Source organism: Eurosta solidaginis, chromosome 3, assembly GCF_040869045.1.
Source record: "Eurosta solidaginis isolate ZX-2024a chromosome 3, ASM4086904v1, whole genome shotgun sequence".
Lineage (NCBI taxonomy): Eukaryota > Metazoa > Arthropoda > Insecta > Diptera > Tephritidae > Eurosta > Eurosta solidaginis.
The window spans coordinates 231557367-231577059 of NC_090321.1; the positions used below are offsets into that span (position 1 = coordinate 231557367).

At 35.6% G+C, this 19693-nt stretch overlaps 1 protein-coding gene across 1 annotated transcript in view; it reads left to right on the forward strand.

Annotated features, from left to right (window-relative positions):
• LOC137245200 (DEP domain-containing protein DDB_G0279099) overlaps positions 1 to 19693 on the forward strand; it is a 368986-nt gene that overhangs the window by 204074 nt on the left and 145219 nt on the right. The window contains exon 3 of the mRNA XM_067775491.1: positions 6437 to 6482. The gene's annotated coding sequence lies outside the window, so the exon portion shown is untranslated. The remainder of the gene's footprint in view (positions 1 to 6436; positions 6483 to 19693) is intronic.

Sequence of the window (19693 nt, forward strand, 5' to 3'; positions counted from 1 at the left end):
TCAAACTATGTATGTATGAAATGCCTATTTATACACATAGGCATTTTTGATGTCCTTACAAAAGCTACGTACAAATGCATTTCTTTCGCCAATGTCATTGGTATCCCTAGGCCATTTAAATATGTACATGCAAATACAATGTAATTTTGTCACTTCACAGTCGAGAAAATTAAAATGCATTTGTTTTAAGTTTGTTTGGTGTTGTTGGACTCAGTATAAAAGCCCTACGGCAAAGCAAAATGAAACTGATATAAAAAGTATTACTATATATTTTTGCATTCAAAATTTTTCGATGCACAGCATAGCTTTTGGGTGAGAAAAAAACATTATAGTACTGGTAAGCCACATTGTTGCAATTACAAAGAAATAAGCACTCAAATATATTAAGATAAAATATATAAACGCATACGTAAGTATATGTTTGCCCATGTAATGAGCATGAGAGTATAAATACCACATAGGAAATCCTGTCCTCAACCTTAACTTGGCTTTTTTTTCAAGTCTCGCATTTCAGTGGTTCCTGCTCGGGCACCAGTTGAAGCGAGCAGCATAAAAGTAAACTTTTACCCAAACCTTTGCAAGGCATACTAAACTATCTAGAAAGCGAACCTTGAAGCTGCGGTATTTTGAACTGCTCGCGACCGGCCAGTTGTAGAAATTTATCGTTGCTTCTGTTTTATATTTATATGGTCTGTCGCATCCCCTTAAAGGAACTCAGTCTTTCTGCATGTTATTACAAAAGACAGTGTTCCTTGAATAACTTCATAGTGCTAAATATGTGTTCCGTCTTAACGAAGTACATATTTCGAAAAGGTTTCCAATCCTACTGTAGACATATTTGCTTAGCTTTAAGTCAAACCAACGTTAGTTGCATTATTTTTTCTTTGATATTGTAGCTGTGTCCGGCTCTCAGTGAATCCAGGTGAAACCAGACTAAACCTTTTCACACCTTGGGAGACCGAACGAACGCGTTTAGGGCTCTCTTACACGAGTCAATTTTAAATAATTAATCTGCTCGTGTAAAAAGGCCTTTACACATTACATAGTTGTGGAAGGATTCTGCACAAAATCTTGTTTTTATACTGAAAATAGAGCCAATGCTCCAACAAGTTTGAACAGTTCTTGCCTTCCGAATATAATTATATTCGGTACACTCTAGAACTCCCTAGTAGCCGAAATATCTCAGGAAAAATTTAGTTTACGTCGTATCTTCTAGGTAATCCCACCACCGTCAAAGTGAAACATAGGGTCGCTACAGTCTCGTTTGTAATTATTTTTGTTTATATTTGTAATAGGATTCGCACGACGAAGAACTTTGGATCCGACACATTTTAGGCAATTCTGCACGTCGTCCGGTGAAGTAAAATAAGATATTGGCCTCACTCTAAGTTACGGCTTTGACCAAGGATTAACGTGTTAAATTTGATGTCACCTTGGCGCCCCGAGGTCTACAGTAGATGAAGAAGCCCTATAATATTTGTTAAGGTTTTAGATAAAGGACAACCGCTTCTTATCCTACCCGATAGAGAGCATTAAGATGTGTTGTATGATAATATTGATGTTCAATTTCTAATTACTCTGCTTGAGTCTCATCTTCAGAAGTAACTTAAAGTCTCGATATTTTACCTAGAGGGTTATATGCAAAAAAATGAAAAGCTGAAAAGTCAAACACAATAGATCTAAATGAAGGTCGCAGTACATTCGAGACCTAATAATATTAAAAATAATAGTCGTCTACGCAAATTATAGCCAATTTTTATACTCAGCTGAGCAGAGCTCACAGAGTATATTAACTTTGTTCGCATAACGGTAATCCGTAACGGCATAAACTACTCTATATATCCAAATGATCTGGGCGAAAAAAGAAATTCATTTAGCCATGTCAGTCCGTCCGTAAACACGATAAATTGAGTAAATTTTGAGTTATCTTGATGAAATTTGGTACGTAGGTTCCTGGGCGCACATCTCAAATCGCTATTTAAAATGAACAAAATCGGACTACAACCACCCCCACTTTTTCGATATCGAATATTTCGAAAAATCGAAAAAGTGCGATAATTCACTACCAAAGACGGATAAAGCGATGAAACTTGGTAGGTGGTTTGACCTTATGACCCGAAATAGAAAATTAGTAAAATTTTGGACAATGGGCGTGGCACCGCCCACTTTTAAAAGGAGGTAATTTAAAGTTTTGCAAGCTGTAATTTGGCAGTCGTTGAAGATATCAAAATGAAATTTGACAGGAACGTTACTCCTATTACTATATGTGTGCTAAATAAAAATTAGCAAAATCGGATGACGAACACGCTCACTTAAAAAAAATTTTTTTTTAAGTCAAATTTTAACAAAAAATTTAATATCTTTGCAGTATATAAGTAACTTGTGCCAACATTCAACTCCAGTAATGATATGGTGCAACAAAATACAAATTCGAAAATTTCAAAATGGGCGTGGCTCCGCCTTTTTTCATTTAATTTGTCTAGAATACTTTTAATGATAAGTCGAAAAAAATTATCCAATCCTTTTGAAATTTGGTAGGGGCATAGATTCTATGACGATAACTGTTTCCTGTGAAAATGGGCGAATTCGGTTGAAGCCACGCCCAGTTTTTATACACAGTCGACCGTCTGTCCTTCCGCTCGGCCCTTAACACGATAACTTGAGCAAAAATCGATATATCTTTACTAAACTTAGTTCAAGTACTTATGTAAACTTACTTTATCTTGGTAATAAAAAAAGGCGAAATCCGGCTATGACCACGCCCACTTTTTCCGTATCAAAAATTTCGAAAAATTATAAAAATGCTATAATTCTATGCCAAATTCGAAAAAAGGGATGAAAAATGGTGATTGGATTGGTTTATTGACGCAAAATATAACTTTAGAAAAAACTTTGTAAAATGGGTGTGACACCTACCATATTAAGTAGAAGAAAATGAAAAAGTTCTGCTGGGCGAAATCAAAAGCCATTGGAATCTTGGCAGGAATACTGTTGGTGGTATTACATATATAAATAAATTAGCGGTACCCGACAGATGATGTTCTGGGTCACCCTGGTCCACATTTTGGTCGATATCCCAAAAACGCCTTCACATATACAACTAAGGGTCACTTCCTTTTAAAGCCTTCATTAACACCTTTCAATTGATACCCATATCGTACAGACGCATTCTAGAGTCACCCCAGGTCCACCTTTATGACGATATCTCGAAAAAGCGTCCACCTAAAGAACTAAGGCCTACTCCCTTTTAAAATGCTCATTGAACCTTTCAATTGATACCCATATCGTACAGGCACATTCTAGAATCACCCCAGGTCCACCTTTATGACGATATCTCGAAAAGGCGTCCACTTATAGAACTAAGGCCCACTCCCTTTTAAAATACACATTAACACCTTTCATTTGATACCCATATCGTACAACACACATTCTAGAGTCACCCCTGGTCCACCTTTATGACGATATCCCGAAATGGCGTCCACCTATAGAACTATGGCCCACTCCCTCATAAAATACTCTTTAATGCCTTTCATTTGATACACATGTCATACAAACACATTCCAGGGTTTCCCTCGGTTCATTTTCCTACATGGTTATTTTCCCTTATTTTGTCTCCAAAGCTCTCAGCTGAGTATGTAATGTTCGGTTACACCCGAACTTAGCCTTCCTCACTTTTTTTTATACCAATTTTCTCAGTCACGCAGTTTATTGATTATTTTCTTCAGCCTTTAAAATCGCCCAACTTACATTCTTAGGCCTTATAATAAATAAACTGACTCAGTGATTGCGCAGTTGGCAAACAAAAAAAAAAAAAACTAAAAAAATCAAATAATTCTAAATGACCTCAATTTTATCGCTGGCCTTTATTACGTTTATTATTTTCTTTAGAAAGTGTGAAATGTTTAATGTGCTGGAAGTTTGGTTGATTACAAATTTTTGGAAGATTATTTTATTAATAAACGAGATTATGATTTGATTTTGAAACCATTATTTTTACTATTACCTTTCCTTATTAAAAAGTGTATTTTCTTCTTTAATATACATTTTATTTTATATCGCACTTTCCAATTTTTCTCGCATGCTCATGAATTATGAAACGCGCAGCAAAAAATCTCGTGCTTAAAATATTTTGACCTTCAATTTTATATCGCTCCTGTGATTGTATGAATTGTTTCACTTTAATGTCGACCTTTTGCAGAAAAAAAAAATACTTTTTGCATTTCGTTTTAATATTGACATTGTTTGGCTTATTCACGACCGCCAAGTTATTAAATTGTTACGCTCATACTGTAAATTACATGTTAAAACGATATGTATATTCATGTACAATATTCGCATTCTTTTGTAACCGAGTAGAAAAAGGCAGGATACTTTAACGTATGTGCATAGTGCACGGACATGAAATGTCCAGCAGGTTGGAATACTCCCGAGGCGACAAAATTGCACAGACATGAACATTCGGAGGAGATAAAAAATCGTTCCCGTGGTAATCGGGCCACTACCTGAAGACGCTAGTACCGGAGTGAGTCACATACACTCCGGTACTAGCGTGTTCTGTTAGTAGCCGTTAAAGAACCACACACATCCGCTGCACTCACCTAAACTTTCGGGAAGTGTTTTTGAGGCTACAAAATCAATAACAACAACTGATATGAACAGAGAAAATGTATGGAAGCACATAGGAAATTTGGTGGGGTGATATAGCGTCAACGGCCAGAACGTGATATGGCCATAAGGTCAGTGGACGTTATGACCATTATAAAACTCTTTTCAAGTCCATTTAGGAAATCGCCGTTTGACCTTGCGATCATTTAAGGCACATAGGCCATAACCATACTTTTATCGTATCGACACCAATGCAAAAAACAGCAAAAAAATCTTTGAATAAAAAAATCTTTCCAGTGCTCCAGGGTTCAAGGCTCGGGAAAAGCAACATAAAAATATTTAGGAAAGAGTTGTTTCAATTACAAATTTTTTTTTTAAACGGTGTCGCCACGTGGCAGATCCATTGTTGCCATTATAGCCGTTTAAATTTGACGATGAGACCATTTCCAATGGTCGAAACTTCAACTGACCTTGTGGCCATTTGAAGTGGACATAAAGTCAACAGACGTTATATCTGTTAACATTGTGTCACCCCTCTAGAACTCTTTTGGAGTGATCACAAATAGCCTTTTTTTAAATAAATATTTACAATAAAGGAAAGGAATAAGAGTGTGTTCTCTGTTTGGCTAAAGCAGCACCCTTAATGCGGCAATTTCCTGTGTTTTTTTTTAATAAGTAGTAAAGACGTTTATATGTAAATTTTCTATGAAATTCAGCGTGCTTTTTTCAGCTCAGCTACAAAAGAATGCGTCTATTATACATATACACAGCCATACTGTATGTAGTTGGCGACAAAAATGTCAATAAACCATAGTTGGGCATGATGCACTAAGCACTCACTACCGCTAAACATTTAAAGAGAGTAGGACACATGCTACAAATAATTTTACAAGCTGTCGCTTAAAATATGGATGCAAGAAGAACAAGAACTTTCAGGATTTTAATTTGACTGAATATTGTCTTGAAGGGTTTTTGATATGTCAGAATTTGGGATTTTTTCTATCGTTTTGAATGTATTTTTATGAACTGTAAACGTATAGAATTGTTATCAAAAAGAAATCGAATTGTTATCGAAAACTAATCGACTATTTAGAGACAGCTTATCGATATTTTATCAAAAAATTATCGGCTTGTTATGGAAAATGTATCGATTTGTTAACAAAAAGTTATAGATTTGTTATCATTAATTTATTGTTGTCGAATAGTTAAATATGCCATATAAAGGGTATCGATTTGTATCGGCGTCGTGTCAAAAAGTGATCGATTTGATATCGAAAAGTTATCGATTTCACATCTGAGATTTACTAGTTTTTTACCACTGCTACAACAACCAGTTTTTTATTTGCTTGTTATCGAAAAGCTATCGGTGTTGTTACCAGTTTTTTATGTTTTTATGAATCAGATACCTTAAAAATTTCAATATAAAATCGATGGTACATCCATATCAAGTCGAAATCAATAGGTAGCCTATCACTCGGCGGTCACAAGCCGGTAACAAACCGATATTTCGACAATAGCAAGCCGATAATAAAACAACAAAATGTCGGTATCACTTGTTAGCGATAAAAAGTCGACGAAGTTCTTCTCAAAAAGCCCAATATGATATGTTTCTGGTAAATTTAGCTCTCTTTTGGCTTGACTTTAATCCCTGCGGGAGCTATGGTTAAATTAAAAACAGTTTTCTAGACATACATCTCAATGTTACTTCAGGAGTACTTTTTCTTCATCAAAAAATACTTACATATGTAATATTTAAAATGTGTCTTTAAAAATGTAAGGAAATATAAATTTATCAAGCGTTTACAATAAAACTCTTTTTTTGTAATTACAGATCTAAAATTTAACTTGATATAAACTTCGGACAGCCACTGCAGCAGGTAAGCAGCTTTCTAATATTTTAACAATAGTGAAAACTTGAATTAAGTTATCTAAAAACAACCTAAGTGAATTGAAATAAGTTGCTGGGATTACAACTAAATCAACTAAGTGAAATATAATATTTAAACTAAAATAAAATTAAAGAAAAAAAAACTTTTTTAAAAATAAGCTTTTGTTATTGGTTAATAAAATTAACTAAGAAGTAAAAAATAATTTGACTGTAAAGAAATATAACACTTTATAAGTTCATTGTAACCTTTAACGATAATAAGGCTTCTTCGTCTGCGACAAAAAAATTCCATATTGTACATAATTGTATATTTTTAACATTAAAACTTTACACCTAAATGATTAAATCTTACGGTTTATATCACAGTCCTAATTGTTCTAATCAAAAGCGTGTTAAATTTTTATGGTATAATTAAGAACATTTAGGATCTACTTTTCTTGCTATCACAATTTTTTGCTTTTTAGTTAATTTTATTAACCAATAATAAAAGCTTATTTTTAAAGTTTTTTTACTTTAATTTTGTTTTTTACTTTTTAGTTCGTTTTATTAACAAGTAATAAAAGCTTGTTCTTAGAAAAGTTTTTTTCTTAAATTTAATTTAAATATCAATTTTTTTTTTTTCAATTTTTAGTAGGGTAAAATATTGTTTAAATTAGTTATGTAATCTTTACTTAGTTATTTGTAACGTTTCTCGTCCTACCCATTTCTTTTAAATCATCAAGGTTTCTTCGAAGTCAACTTTGAGCTGTCAAGTTCTTCGATTCGAGTGTTAATAACTTAAAATAATATTTTATTGTGACTTTGCCTATGTCGCGTTCAGTTGACAACTACTCATTGCAGATCTCTGCTCTGTTTTAAAATAAAATTCCAACTTTCCCTTAGCTAAAATTAAAATAATAAATCAGAAAAAATCCACATTCATAACCAACAAATTTTCTCTGTGGCAGAGATCGGTATCAGGTAACTTTTTTGATACTCTAATATATCCGCAGCAATTTGAGTACGAGTACGTATAAAGCAACCAAGCGCAACTAGCCTGATCTATTCGTTTACATACAAAAATTGATGTGTAAGTATAAGCTGTGATGCATATGGATACAAGCGACAACGAACTATTCTCGTGTTTGGTCTGCTTTCTTATGAAATTTTAATTGAAATACGAGACAAAACTTTGCTGCGATGGGTGAATTTCAAAGCGCAACTGCTAGCTCAGCTAATCATTTATCAGCTGAGTGAAAGAAATTGTGCTTTTGAAACGATACCTTGAGCCAACTGCCAACAACCAATCGATAAAAATGTTGAGTGAATGGAGCGGAAAATTTTTATGCTCACTAATTTGTCGTAAAGTTGCAACTGTGCGTTCCAAGAAGTTATCACTAATCAACTTCGCCAGCAGTTGTGCTTTTGGAATGCGCCCCATGCTTTGTTCAACTCATTCAAATGAATTTGTATATATGTGCATACACATCTTCACGTTTTCTTGCAACAACAAAACGATAAATATATAATACATACACGCATATGAATATACAGATTTTCGAGAAAACATATCGTATGTGTTTGCCAAAAGTGACTGCACTTCGGTTATCAGCATCTTCGGTTGTCAGATCTTTCGCGTTCAACGCTAACGCGGTGTCAGAATGAAAAGGACTCTCAACCACGAGTATGAGTACACGATTTTTTATACTCAGTTGAGCAGAGCTCACAGAGTATATTAACTTTGATTGGATAACGGTTGGTTGTACAGGTATAAAGGAATCGAGATAGATATAGAGTTCCATATATCAAAATCATCAGTATCGAAAAAAATTCGATTGAGCCATGTCCGTCCGTCCGTCCGTCTGTCCGTCTGTCCGTTAACACGATAACTTGAGTAAATTTTGAGGTATCTTAATGAAATTTGATATGTGGGTTCCTGGGCACTCATCTCCGATCTCTATTTAAAATGAACGATATCGGACTATAACCACGCCCACTTTTCGATATCGAAAATTTCGAAAAATCGTAAAAGTGCGATAATTCATTACCAAATACGGATAAAGCGATGAAACTTGGTAGGTGAGTTGAACTTATGACGCAGAATAGAAAACAAGTAAAATTTTTGACAATGGGCGTGGCACCGCCCACTTTTAAAAGAAGGTAATTTAGAAGTTTTGCAAACTGTAATTTGGCAGTCGTTGAAGATATCATGAAGAAATTACTATATGTATGCTTAATAAAAATTAGCAATATCGGAGAACGACCACGCCCACTTTTAAAAATTAAATTTTTTTTAAGTCAAATTTTAAAAGAAAAGTTAATATCTTTACAGTATATAAGTAAATTATGTCAACATTCAACTCCAGTAATGATATGGGCAACGAAATACAAAAATAAAAGAAAATTTCAAAATGGGCATGGCTCCGCCCTTTTTCATTTAATTTGTGTAGGATACTTTTAATGCCATAAGTCGAACAAAACTTTACCAATCCTTGCGAAATTTGGTAGGGGCTTAGATTCTAGGACGATAACTTTTTTCTGTGAAAAAGGGCGAAATCGGTTGAAGCCACGCCCAGTTTTTATACACAGTCGACGGTCTGTACTTCCGCTCGGCCGTTAAAACGATAACTTGAGCAAAAATCGATATATCTTTACTAAACTCAGTTCACGTACTTATCTGAACTCACTTTGTATTGGTGTAAAAAATGGGCGAAATCCGACTATTACCACGCCCACTTTTTCGATATCGAAAATTACGAAAAATGAAAAAATGCCATAATTATATACCAAACACGAAAAAGAGATGAAACATGGTAATTGTATTGGTCTATTGACGCACCTACCATATTAAGTAGAAGAAAATGAAAAAGTTTTGCAGGGCGAAATCAAAAGCCCTTGGAATCTTGGAAGGAATACTGTTCGTGGTATTACATATATAAATAAATTAGCGGTACCGATAGATGATGTTCTGGATCACCCCGGTCCACATTTTGGTCGATATCTCGAAAACGCCTTCACATATACACCTAAGAGCCACTCCCTTTTAAAACCCACCTTTATGGCGATATCTAGAAAAGGCGTCCACCTATAGAACTAAGGCCCACACCCCTTTAAAATACTCATTAACACCTTTCATTTGATACCCATATCGTACAAACAAATTCTAGAGTCACCTCTCGCCCACCTTTATAACGATATTCCGAAAAGGCGTCCACATATAGCACTAAGCCCACTCCCTTTTAAAATACTCATTAACACCTTTCATTTGATACTCATATTGTACAAACGCATTCTAGAGCAGGGGTGACTCTCCACGTTTATGGCGATATCCCGAAAAGGCGTCCACCCATAGAACTAAGGCCTACTCCCTTTTAAAATACTTATTAACACCTTTCGTTTGATACCCATATAGTACAAACAAATTTTAGAGTCACCCCTGGTCCACGTTTATGGCGATATCTCGAAAAGGCGTCCACCTATAGAACTAAGGCCCACGCCCTTTTAAAATACTCATTAACATCGTTCATTTGGTACCCATGTCGTTCAAACAAATTCTACAGTCACCCCTGGTCCATCTTTATGGCGATATCTCGAAAAGGCGTCCACCTATAGAACTTTGGCCCACACCCTTTTAAAATACTCATTAATACCTTTCATTTGATACCCATATTGTACAAACGCATTCTAGAGCCACCCCTGGTCCACGTTTTTGGCGATATATCGAAAAGGCGTCCACCTATAAAACTAAGGCCCACTCCCTTTTAAAATACTCCTTAACACCTTTCATTTGATACCCATATAGTACAAACGCATTCTAGAGTCACGCCCACGCCCTTTTAAAATACTCATTAACACCTTTCATTTGATACTCATATTGTACAAACGCATTCTAGAGCAGGGGTGACTCTCCACGTTTATGGCGATATCCTGAAAAGGCGTCCACCCATAGAACTAAGGCCTACTCCCTTTTAACACCTTTCGTTTGATACCCATATAGTACAAACAAATTCTAGAGTCACACCTGTTTCACTTTTATGGCGATATTCCGAAAAGGCGTCCACCTATAGAACTAAGGCCAACGCCCTTTTAAAATACTCATTAACATCGTTCATTTGGTACCCATGTCGTTCAAACAAATTCTACAGTCACCCCTGGCCCATCTTTATGGCGATATCTCGAAAAGGCGTCCACCTATAGAACTTTGGCCCACACCCTTTTAAAATACTCATTAATACCTTTCATTTGATACCCATATTGTACAAACGCATTCTAGAGCCACCCCTGGTCCACGTTTTTGGCGATATATCGAAAAGGCGTCCACCTATAAAACTAAGGCCCACTCCCTTTTAAAATACTCCTTAACACCTTTCATTTCATACCCATATAGTACAAACGCATTCTAGAGTCACGCCCACGCCCTTTTAAAATACTCATTAACACCTTTCATTTGATACTCATATTGTACAAACGCATTCTAGAGCAGGGGTGACTCTCCACGTTTATGGCGATATCCCGAAAAGGCGTCCACCCATAGAACTAAGGCCTACTCCCTTTTAAAATACTTATTAACACCTTTCGTTTGATACCCATATAGTACAAACGCATTCTAGAGTCACCCCTGGTCCACGTTTATGGCGATATCTCGAAAAGGCGTCCACCTATAGAACTAAGGCCCACGCCCTTTTAAAATACTCATTAGCACCTTTCATTTGATACCCATATCGTACAAACAAATTCTAGAGTCACCCCTGATCCACCTATATGGCGATATCTCGAAAAGGCGTCCACCTATAGAACTACGGCCCACTCCCTCTTAAAATACTCTTTAATACCTTCCATTTGATACACATGTCATACAAACACATTCCAGGGTTACCCTAGGTTCTTTTTACTACATGGTGATTTTCCCTTATTTTGTCTCCACAGCTCTCAACTGAGTATGTAATGTTCGGTTACACCCGAACTTAGCTTTCCTTACTTGTTATATCATGATGCGAATATATTGGGGCATATTCATAATCGAAATAAAATGTGACTAAGTTAGTTGAAGCATTTTTGAGAGAGAGCACATATAAAATTGTGTCGAACAGTGCTAACTAACTTAAAATCATATTTTATTGTGACTTTGCCTATGTCGCGTTGAGTTTACAACTACTCATCGCAGATCTCTGCTCTGTGGGTTACTGTAAAACAAAATCAAGTGCGCTGAAAAGTATGCAACATTGAGCCATAACAGCCTAATACTATGTTCAAACAGAAAAATAAATTGAGGAAATTTCGATTTGAATTGAGTGCTGTTCATACAACTCGATTCAGCTTACACAATAGTAATTTGATAGCTGGTTGGCTCATCTCTACAGCAAGAGCATACCTTTGTTCATACTGTCAAAATGTGCGTGTTGGTATTAGGCGAATGAAATGGAATGAAAACATAAAACTTTGAAATTTTTGTGTGTTGTAAGAAAATGTGTTCAATGTTTTTGTTTCATTTTGAGTTTGCCATCTTCTTTTGACCATCCCTACTCCAGTGAAATGAAAGACATAAAATCAGCTGATGATATGAGCCAACCATATAGTTCAGCCATGCGTAAGTGACGTTTAAATATACTCAATAAACACACTTTACAATGTTGCATTTGTAGTTTGAAACAATTTATTACGCAATTTTTTTTAAATTGGCAATTTATTATTACAATTTGTTACATGACAAATTGCGTAATAAATTGCCCAAATAGTATAAATTGCCAATTTGGTGTGTGTTTGAACCTAGTATAACTTCTACATTCGTTGTATACACAAACAAAGCGAAGTTACCTGCGTTCTTGAGCACTTAGGCTTTTATGCCAAGGTGAGCACAAATCTTTACCGATAACTCTGTTATCGATTAATTTATCGAATTCTCGCAAAGTAATATTGCCTTGTCATCGGAGTTATACATGCGTGTAAAATTTCAGCTCAATCGGACACCGGGAGTTGTATCAAATTTAACTTGCAAAATTTGATTACAGACAACAGCCAAGTGAAACTAAATAAAAACTTATAATAAAAATTAACTTCCATGTTTAAAGAGTTCAAAATTTGAGAAAAAACGTATTCTTCCGACACAGAAAAAAAACAAAGACCTTTATTTTCTTTTATAATCATCTTAAACGATTTGTATAAACCATAAACTGCAAAAAGTATTTTATGTTCTAATTAAATTATCAATTTGCATTACGTATACGCCATGTTGTGCAGTGTTTGGTTGCGCTTTTAGAAATATTGACACATGAAAACTTACATACATACATACATCGCTGATGTGTTGCTGTACATCACAGTTGCCACTTTGGTGCATTTGGACCAGAAGTGGTCCTTTCCAACCCCAATTTGGTCCGCTGGACCCTTTTTTTCAATTTTGTCCCTTTTTCGGCTGTAATTACTATTTTCATACTTTTGTTTTTTTTTTTTAACTGAGGAAGAAATATTCAACACTTCCCACAAAATTTTCCACACCTTCATTAAGACTTATATAATTTTCAATTTAGCACAATGAACTTCTTACAAAACAAGTAAAGAAGGCTAAGTTCGGGTGTAACCGAACATTATATACTCAGCTGAGAGTTTTGGAGACAAAATAAGGGAAAATCACCATTTAGGAAAATGAACCTAGGGTAACCCTGGAATGTGTTTGTATGACATCAAATAGAAGGTATTAAAGATTATTATAAAAGGGAGTAGGCCATAGTTCTATGGGTGGACGGCTTTTCGGGATATCGGCATAAAGGTGGACCAGGGGTGAGTCTAGAATGCGTTTGTACGATATGGGTAATAGTGAGTTCAGATAAGTACGTGAAGTAAGTTTAGTAAAGATATATCGATTTTTGGTCAAGTTATCGTGTTAACGAGTGGAAGGACACACGGTCGACTGTGTATAAAAACTGGGCGTGGCTTCAACCGATTTCGCCCATTTTCACAAAAAATAGTTATCGTCATAGTCGTCTACCAAATTTCACAAGGATTGGTAAATTTTTGTTCGACTTATGGCATTGAGAGTATTCTAGACGAATTAAATGAAAAAGGGCGGAGCCACGCCCATTTTGAAATTTTCTTTTATTTTTGTATTTTGTTGCACCATATCATTACTGGAGTAGAATGTTGACATAATTTACGTATATACTGTAAAGATGTTAAATTTTTTGTTAAAATTTGACTTAAATTTTTTTTTTTAAGTGGGCGTGTTCGTCATCCGATTTTGCTAATTTTTATCTAGCACACATATAATAATAGGATTAACGTTCCTGCCAAATTTCATCATCATTATTCCATCAATATGAGGCATCTTTTGAGTAATTTTAGGTACAATGATTATACCAAAATATTAAACACTTTGTGCCAAATTATTACCGTTGAAGAGCAGAACATCAGGAGCTTAAATAAATCATTGTTAACTAATTTTTCCTACCTAGTCATATGGAATTTCGACCATTACTACACAGTTAAAACTTTTAAGACTTTTCAATGGTATATCTGAGAACTGTGGCTAGATTCAATAAATATATGTTTTGAAATGTACATTTTTCTCTAACACAAATTATATGGAAAAAAGTGTACATTTCAACTTTACTGAATCTAGGCCACAGATGGGAAAATTGAAGCGTAAGGGTGCACTGGTAAACGGAAGAGTAAAGAATTAAATAAAAAAAAAAAATTGGAACACCTAGCTATTGGAAATAATCTATTTTTTTATACTCAGTTGAGCAGAGCTCACAGAGTATATTAAGTTTGATTGGATAACGGTTGGTTGTACATATATAAAGGAATCGAGATAGATATAGACTTCCATATATCAAAATAATCAGGATCCAAAAAAAATTTGATTGAGCCATGTCCGTCCGTCCGTCCGTCCGTCCGTCCGTCCGTCCGTCCGTCCGTCCGTCCGTCCGTCCGTTAACACGATAACTTGAGTAAATTTTGAGGTATCTTGATGAAATTTGGTATGTAGATTCCTGAGCACTCATCTCAGATCGCTATTTAAAATGAACGATATCGGACTATAACCACGCCCACTTTTTCGATATCGAAAATTTCGAAAAACCGAAAAAATGCGATAATTCATTGCCAAAGGCGGTTAAAGCGATGAAACTTGGTAGATGGGTTGACGTTATGACGCAGAATAGAAAATTAGTAAGATTTTGGACAATGGGCGTGGCACCGCCCACTTTTACAAGAAGGTAATTTAAAAGTTTTGCAAGCTGTAATTTGGCAGTCGTTGAAGATATCATGATGAAATTTGGCAGGAACGTTACTACTATTACTATATATGTGCTAAATAAAAATTAGCAAAATTGGATGAAGAACACGCCCACTTTTTAAAAAAAATTTTTTTTAAATTCAAATTTTAACAAAAAATGTAATATCTTTACTGTATATAAGTAAATTAAGTCAAAATTCAACTCCAGTAATGATATGATGCAACAAAATACAAAAATAAAAGAAAATTTCAAAATGGGCGTGGCTCCGCCCATTTTCATTTAGTGTGTCTAGAATACTTTTAATGCCATAAGTTGAACAAAAATTTACTAATCCTTTTGAAATTTGGTAGGAGCATAGATTCTATGACGCTAATTGTTCTCTGTGAAAATGGGCGAAATCGGTGGAAGCCACGCCCAGTTTTTATACACAGTCCACCGTCTGTCCTTCCGCTCGGCCGTTAACACAATCATTTGAGCACAAACCGATATATCTTTACTAAACTTAGCCCACGTACTTATGTGAACTCACTTTATCTTGGTATAAAAAATGGCCGAAATCCGACCATAACCACGCCCACTTTATCGATATCGAAAATTACGAAAAATTAAAAAAATGCCATAATTCTATACCAAATACGAAAAAAGGGATGAAACATGGTAACTGGATTGGTTTATTGACGCAAAATATAACTTTGGAAAAAACTTTGTAAAATGGGTGTGACACCTACCATATTAAGTAGAAGAAAATGAAAAAGTTCTACAAGGCGAAATCAACAGACCTTGGAATCTTGGCAGGAATACTGTTAGTGTTATTGAATATATAAATAAATTAGCAGTACCCGACAGATGATTTTCGGGATCACCTGATCCACATTTGGTCGATATCGCGAGAACGCCTTCACATATACATCTAAGGGCCACTCGCTTTTAAAACCCTCATTAACACCTTTAATTTGATATCCATATCGTACAAACACATTCTAGAGTCAGCCCTGGCCCACCCTAATGGCGATATCTCGAAAAGGCGTGCACCTATAGACCTAATGCCCACTCCCTCTTAAAATGCTCAGTAACACCTTTCGTTTGATACCCATATCGTAAAAACATTCTAGAGTCACCCCTGGCCCACCCTAATGGCGATATCTCGAAAAGGCGTCCACCTATAGACCTAATGTCCACTCCCTCTTAAAATGCTCATTAACACCTTTCCTTTGATACCCATATCGTACAAACATTCTAGAGTCACCCCTGGCCCACCCTAATGGCGATATCTCGAAAAGGCGTCCACCTACAGACCTATTGCCCACTCCCTCTTAAAATGCTCAGTAACACCTTTCGTTTGATACCCATATCGTACAAACATTCTAGAGTCACCCCTGGCCCACCCTAATGGCGATATCTCGAAAAGGCGTCCACTATAGACCTAATGCCCACTCCCTCTTAAAATGCTCAGTAACACCTTTCGTTTGATACCCATATCGTACAAACATTCTAGAGTCACCCTTGGTCAACCTTTATGGCGATATCTCGAAAAGGCTTCCACCTATAGAACCAGGCATGCTTAACGAACGAAACGATATCATTTCGTTACGATAATCAACGCTAATAAACGAGACGAAGTGACTTCGTTTCGTTTATTAGCGTTGATTATCGTAACGAAATGATATCGTTTCGTTCGTTAAGCATGCCTGTATAGAACTGAGGATTACTCCCTTTTAAAATACTCATTACCACCTTTCATTTGGTACCCATATCGTACAAACACATTCTATAGTCACCCTGGCCCACCCTAATGGCGATATCTCGAAAAGGCGCCCACCTATAGACCTAATGCCCACTTTCTCTTAAAATGCTCAGTAACACCTTTCGTTTGATACCCATATCGTACAAACATTCTAGAGTCACCCCTGGCCCACCCTAATGGCGATATCTCGAAAAGGCGTCCACCTATAGACCTAGTGCCCACTCCCTCTTAAAATGCTCAGTAACACCTTTCGTTTGATACCCATATCGTACAAACATTCTAGAGTCACCCTTGGTCCACCTTTATGGCGTTATCTCGAAAAGGCGTCCACCTATAGAACTAAGGATTGCTCCCTTTTAAAATACTCATTACCACCTTTCATTTGATACCCATATCGTACAAACACATTCCAGAGTCACCCCTGGCCCACCCTAATGGCGATATCTCGAAAAGGCGTCCACCTATGGACCTAGTGTCCACTCCCTCTTAAAATGCTCAGTAACACCTTTCGTTTGATACCCATATCGTACAAACACATTCTAGAGTCACCCCTGGCCCACCCTAATGGCGACATTTCGCAAAGGCGTCCAGCTATAGACATAATGCCCACTCCCTCTTAAAAGGCTCAGTAACACCTTTCATTTGATTCCCATATCGTACAACTAGAGACACCCCTGGTCCACCTTTATGGCGATATCTCGAAACGGCGTCCACCTAGGGAACTAAGGATCATTCCTTTTCAAAATACTCATTAACAGCTTTCATTTGATACCCATATCGTACAAACATATTCTAGAGTCACCCCTGGTCCACCTTTATGGGCATTTCTCGAAAAGGCGTTCACCTATAGAACTAAAGCCCATTCCCTTTTAAAATACTCATTAACAGCTTTCATTTGATACCCATATCGTACAAACACATTCTAGAGTCAGCCTTGGTCCACCTTTATGGCGATATCCCTAAATGGCGTCCATCCATAGAACTATGGCCTACTCTCTCTTAAAATACTCTTTAATACCTTCCATTTGATACACATGTCATACAACCACATTCCAGGGTTACCCTAGGTTCATTTTCCTACATGGTTATTTTCCTTATTTTGTCTCCATAGCTCTCAACTGAGTATGTAATGTTCGGTTACACCCGAACTTAGCCTTCCTTACTTGTTATTTTTTAGACTGATTTTTTGATTAAATAGTTTGACCTGCGGCAAGGGGTTTCCTCTAAGGATTTTCCTTAAAACAACAATTGATATAAGGCTTTTTGTTAAAATTAAAACTACAAAAGTTTAGTCCTTTTTTCGATGAATTTTGGTCCCAAAAGAAAATATGGCGTGGCAACCGTGCTACTTCAATTCTTACATTATTTCAGCTTCTAATTCTTTCGGCAATAAATAGCTGCTAAGCTAGCATTGGTTGCTTGTCGTCAGCAGTTAATTGATCGATAACTTGTTTATTCATCCATTGACTAGCTATCGATTAAGCAAATAAAAAGTTGCATTTGTAGCACGTGCACGATGCAAAATTATAAACATGCAGTTATGAGTAAATATTATGTATGTATGTAGTTACGTTTCATGAAATCCTTAAATTAAAATTTTTTTTCGGTATTTAAAGAAACAACTTCTATTAATTCTATTACTGAAACTATGCACACCAATATCACAAACGTTATTGAGAAAATTTGAAAAAGTTTTGAACTTTTTGTTTTAAGTTCCCTTTATTTTTTAGAGTATGCCTGCAAAGATGCAATCAATCTTAGTCTAACAAAGTACAAGTTATACATACATAGGTCTCTCAAAATTCGCACTAATTTTTGACATTCTTTTCCGCTTCATTACGAAAAATCATGTTCAAAAAAATTTTAATTCAAAAATGTTGTTTGTTTTAAAAATAACTTCAGCTTTGACAAAATATTCACCACTTTGAGTGTAGCGGTTGGAAAAAACGTTAATGGACGAGTTTGTACCCTCATGACGGCCGTAAGTTTTATTGCGCTGCCGCTAAATTACGCTGCGGTGAACTTCTCCCTTCACCTTCTTAGTTTGCACATAATTACTTTTACATTGCAACATTTTTGACAACGTACTCTACCGTTATGTAACGGCCACTATATAGCGGCAACGTTTTCGAGGAAACCCGGTCTTTACTCTTAAATTAGAGCTGCCTACAATTGAATTTGATTGCAAAGAAAGAAAAACTTAACAAGCGCTTAATTAGTTTTTAATTGATGTTTATTTAAACATTCATGAAAATGAAGTGGTATCTTAATTTTGTCACGAACCTCGAAATTGTAAGTCCTTAAAGGAAAAGAGATAGACCCACCAATAAGTATACCGAAATGATCAGGATGAAGAGCTGAGTTGATTTAGCCATGTGTCTCTTTGTTTGTATGCAAACTATTCCCTCAATTTTTGAGATATCTTCATATAAAATAATTAAAAAAAAAATTTTTAAGTTAAACGGTTTTATTGAAAACAATATTTACATGAAGTAATAATAATACTAAAAATTTAAAAAGGAGTGTGATGACTAATACCAAGGACCTACCTAATTATTTTCTAGCTGTTAGTATTATTATTACTTCATGTAAATATTGTTTTCAATAAAACCGTTTAACTTAAACATTTTTTTTTAATTATTTTATTTTGAAGTTTTTAGTCTTTATTTAATTGCCTATTATTTCTCATTCTATTTAGTTCATTTAGTGACTCATTATTACAAGGACTCTTTCCTGAAAATTTGTTACAATATAAGTCCTCAATACATAATCCTTCCAAAGTCTTTACTCGACTCTGCGCCACGTATGCTTGTCCCTCCTCCAACTCCAAAATATTTTGATGTCACTTCTACCGGACTGTATGTAATATTTGTTCCAAATATGAGCCAAATCGGATATCGGACATAGGTCGCTTTCTATTCATGTATGCATTATGTGTTCCACATATGGACCAAATCGGACCACAAATAAGATTTTTTTGAATATCTCCATCTTTGTGCCACTTAACGGTGATTTTTTTTTTCATAGGTCGCTTTCTATTCTTGTATGTATAATGCGTTCAAAATATGAGCCACATCGGACTACAAATACGATTTTTGTGAATATATCGATCCTTGCACCTAGCGGCGATTTTTTTCTTATTATTGCATTGTCATCGGGTTCTGAACAATATTCCAAGTTTTAACCTTGTAGCTTATCGGGAAGTTACTTAAATTTCAATTACAAAATTCGTGCCAGCCAGCC